The following is a 4,524-nucleotide window of genomic DNA, read 5'->3' as shown; positions in this document are numbered from 1 at the left end:
ATAGAGATTCGTTTTGCGTGCCGTAATTTTTTTTTCTTCAAAAAGTATAAGCCCTACAAAATATTCTGTGTGTAGGAAAGTTTGTTGTGTCATATTAAATGACAAATGCAAATTCCATATATATATATATATATATATATATATGCATTTGTTTTTTGTGCATTAATTTGACATTATTTACCATTAAATTTTGTATTAAAAATTTGTCCAACAATCATATAACGTAATAGCAGTGCCAACTAGATAGACATTAAAAACAGAAAACAGTGCCAACCGGATAGAACATCATAAATGAAACTTATCACATAATTGATATTATATATTTTACTATAATGCATTACACTAGTGATCTGGAGAGAACATCCCACACGTACCAACCAACCAATCATTCTACGCAAAAAGCAAAATAATTTTTTTTTTTCGTACTATTAGCTGGATGCTTTACCTGCTTCATTTTTATCAAAATAAATGGAAATAATGTATAACGTTAAAGCTTACTTGTGTTTACCCTTGAAAGACTAAAATCCCCGTACCTTTAGCTGGGTTCTAGTTTGGTTTTGGCTCTCTTGCCATTCTTCTTTCAGAAACCATTTCTGACCTAACTTCAAGCTCCGAGTTGTTTTTCTGTTTTCTTTCTCATTATATTGTCCGCCTGTTCAATGAATTTTTTTCCCTTAATTTTCTTTTTTATATACCGATCTTAATTATCTCTTTAGGACGAGTTGACTTTTAGGTATCCTCATGAGTTGGTCCGTATTTTCACGATCTTCGATTTTTTGAGTCGGTTATGAAACTAATCTCTAGTGGGCAGTGGGAGTTTAATCGCAGTTAAAATTGTTAGTCTCTCCTAAAAAATGTATTTGATAGAAATCAAATTTAGATTTTCTTTTCACCTACTCAATCTATATTGTCAACTAAGCTACAATCATTGATTCATTTTCTTTTTAAAGCAGGTTGTCCTTAGTTAATTGTTATTTGAAACCAATGGCGGACCTGCTTGGTCGCTTTTATCCGCGAGTGCGGACATAAATCTCTGATTTTTTTTAAGCATAGTAGTAAATCATAATATTGATTAGATTAGACTTTGCTTGGATATATAATGAGAGATGGAATGAAAATAAATGGAATGGGATGCCATATATTTTATTGGATATTTTATGATGCCATACAATAAATTAGCTTGATTAAAACAAAAAGGTGTTGGGAATAAATTTTTATGTTAAGTTGAAGTTTTTTCTTTTATTTTTACTTTTTATTTTTTAATATATTTAAAATTTTCTTTAAAATTTTTTTTGGGGATGCTGCCCCCGAACCCCGTCACTACATATGCGGACATAAATAATATTTTTTTGGGTGTGTCATTGTTTGGAACCATGATATTATTCTTTTTAGATTTAATCAATATTCTTATATGATAGCAACGCATTAATTCTCTGGTTTTGCCTCCATGACATTTTTCGTGGAGTTAATATTTAAAAATTTCTAACTTTTTTTTTGAAGTACTAAAAATTTCTAACTTTTCTCTTTGGATTCACGTATTGCACATTTTATTCTTGATTTAATGATGTGGGTCTATTTATATTTAAAATTCTAGTTTGTATAATGTAGTTTTGATGAAAATTTCAGGTGTTATTATTGTAATATTTTAGATAAATTGATGATGTAAATGCTAATTGTATTTTTATTTTTTTTTAAATATGCCGATAGGACACATTTTGCAAAAGAAAAACTAACGTGTTTTCGATACTAATACGATACACTTATTATATAAGTCGACATAATAATATGATAATACATAAAGAATATGTGCATTGAATATTGCTTTTACCAATTAATAATAATATAATATGACACGAATAATTCACTAAAACCACAAGTTAATATCACATTTGCAAGTTAATGTACACGATTTTTTTCACATATTTTTTAACAACATGAACACATCAAATGTGAATGCAAATCAATGGAAACAGAAAAGTCTCATGTTTTGTTGGTGTCGTGTAGCAAGTTGCTATCATGTGTGTACTCTAAGATATTTTAATAAAAAAAAATAAACTTTTACTTAACTATGTATACAATTAAAGAGCACCGTTATTTACTTTGAAAGAAATTTTATGAATTAAAACTATAGGTTATTTTCGCATAATTTTATAAACTCTTTAAGTTTATAAAATTATGGGTTTAGTGTTTGTCATTTTAAATGACATAAGTTATGTCATTTTATGAGAAAGATAGACACAGTAAAATAGAAATCATGAGAGAGAGAAAGTAGATGGTTTTTTTTAATTTAAAATTAATTTTTTTTTCTGTGTCTGTTTCTTTCTTAAAAGGATAGAGTGTTATGTCATTTAACTTTTCCCTAAAATTATATAGCATAGTATAAAACTAAAACCTTAATATACGAACAATTTGATAAATTAGAAGAGTTGAGTTATTAAAATTTAAATTCTATCAGAGTTTTCTAAAAAAAACTATATTTAAAAGGAACTTCTTATGTTTTAACCCAATATTTATCATTTTGCATAATTAATTTATATACCCGTCTTTTGAATTTACAATATAACAGGCACCTACGGCATTTTATGTTTTAGCAAATAGGACAGAGACACCGATGGGAATATTTTTTAAGATTATTATTTAAATGGTCGGTATATAAGGATGCCAAGTAAAATAAATTTAGTTTATTACATTCAGATATTTTTTATTTTATTTCTGGAGAAAGGAAATTGTATTCATATGTTATGGAAATTCATAAATATTTTTAGTAAAACAAGTGTTGTACATGTGAGTTGAACAAAATACTGATGGAGAAAGTGTCTAATTAAAAAAGTGGCTAAATAGAAGAAATTAGATTTGATAAAAGAAAAATCTTTGTTTTCGATTTCTATTTTCAAAATAACAACATATTCTAGTCCTAAAACACCCTTTTTTTATCTGTTAAAAAAAAAAACACCCTTTTATAAATTAATTATACATGAATTCAAAATTTAAAATCTTAATATCAAATCACGTCAAATTTATTGCTTTCTATTTTTTGCCCAAAAAATTACAATCAAATAATATCCTTCATTGGAATTGAGATTTAATCATAATTTGTTATATTTCAAATTTTTGTTTTTTTGGACATGTGAGGAAAAGAATGTTTGAGCCATTTTTAATGAGCCAATTCTAAGTGTTTCGTTCTCATCTGTTAGGAAAATATTCATCCTCAAATTTGCTATGACTTCATTGATATCAATAATCTCAAAATGTCCATGTGGCACCATTTTTGCTACTACATCAAGCAAATGTAAAGCTCGAGAAGGAATTTAAGACTTGTCATAATTCTTTTTTTGTGTGTGGATAAACCACAGTTATATATTCTCTATGGGAGGCAATTATGTTTGAGAAGGGTATAAGATTTAAGGCTTTAAATCTCTCCCAAAGATGATATTGAGGAGGATCAAACACATACTCTCATTTACACTTATGCGCTAATTAAACTACCATCACTTGATAACTTGTCATAATTCTGCTTTACCATGATAACAGTAAAAAGTTGAATTGCATTTACGGCATCTTCCATGATGGGTTGTTATGCAATGTACATAGGCTCTGACTAGATTGGATAATATGATTTAGAGGTGGCATTTTGAGTTGGTCCGTCTTTGAAAGTGGGTTCAAAAATTCAACCCACTCTGTTTTATGGTTGGTTACCCGCCAACCCACTATTTAAAAATAAAAAATAATTAAAATTCAAAAATAAATTATTTTACAAATTTCTAATATTACTTAATTTTATTTCACACTCTCCTTAATTTTTTCTAATCTCAATTATAAATGCATATTAATATTTAGTCAGATATTCTTTAGGAACTCATATTTACCTTTATATATGGATAAACTTTGTCATAAATAATATTCTTTATTTTTTTAGGAGAGTACTAAGATAAAAAAATAGATATCACAAAAGCTTAATAACAAATAAAATACTACCTAATAGTAAAAAAAAAAAAAAACTTATCAGGCGGGCTAACCCGCCGCTAACCCATTTTGATCCACAACGCAGCGAGGCGGGTTGAGGCGGATTGATGGTTGACTCGTCGAGTTCGACCCTTATTGCCACATCTAATGAGATCCTACTTCTAATATGCTAGCAATTACTGATTGATTTTGAATATAATTAACCTTTTGTTTAAAGATTAGATCTCTCTCACAATCTTGCTTTCCATCAGAATCATCATAGATTGGATCAATGTCACAATCTTGCTTTCCATTGGAATCATCATATATGAGATTACCATCATACATTGAAATGTTAGGAGTCCATATCGTCATTTCGTTATCTTGAAAAGTGGATTGATTTTTAGGCTGTACTTCATTGGTTTAGAATCCTTAAAAGATTGACGCCCTCCTCTTCATTATCAGTTACGTTATCCAATTTCATTCCTTCTTCGAATTGAACGTCGAACTTTGTTTGTGCAAGCCTTCACTCCAAAATTTGGATTTTCTTGTTCTACGCAAACACAAGTAGTTCCTCTAAAA

The sequence above is a fragment of the Gastrolobium bilobum genome, unplaced genomic scaffold (assembly GCF_033153095.1).
Source record: "Gastrolobium bilobum isolate Gb01-03AN ecotype WA unplaced genomic scaffold, APGP_CSIRO_Gbil_v1 utg5369, whole genome shotgun sequence".
Taxonomy (NCBI): Eukaryota; Viridiplantae; Streptophyta; class Magnoliopsida; order Fabales; family Fabaceae; genus Gastrolobium; species Gastrolobium bilobum.
This window is presented reverse-complemented; position numbering follows the sequence as displayed.